Raw genomic sequence first — 311 nt, forward strand, 5'->3', positions numbered from 1 at the left:
CTTCACTTAAAAATAAAAACGATTAATAGATTTAAATCCGAAAACCGGTGTTGCTTTTTTCAAAGTGATGGTTATTAATTATTTTTATTTTGTATATCTTTTCGGTAATAAAGATAAAAATTTAAAACGCAAGTTTCATTCCACATTTTAATGGAAAAAAATACGCCCGGAACGAGGGTTGTAAAACATACTCCCCCGCAAAAAAAATCGTCGTCATACTCTTGAGTTATCAAAAGGGTAATAAAGAGAATTGGCCCTGCCTGTCGGGACGGGGGGATGGGGTGAACTTATTCCTCGGGGAACGGAAGAGA

The sequence above is a fragment of the Penaeus monodon genome, chromosome 23 (assembly GCF_015228065.2).
Source record: "Penaeus monodon isolate SGIC_2016 chromosome 23, NSTDA_Pmon_1, whole genome shotgun sequence".
Classification (NCBI taxonomy): Eukaryota; Metazoa; Arthropoda; class Malacostraca; order Decapoda; family Penaeidae; genus Penaeus; species Penaeus monodon.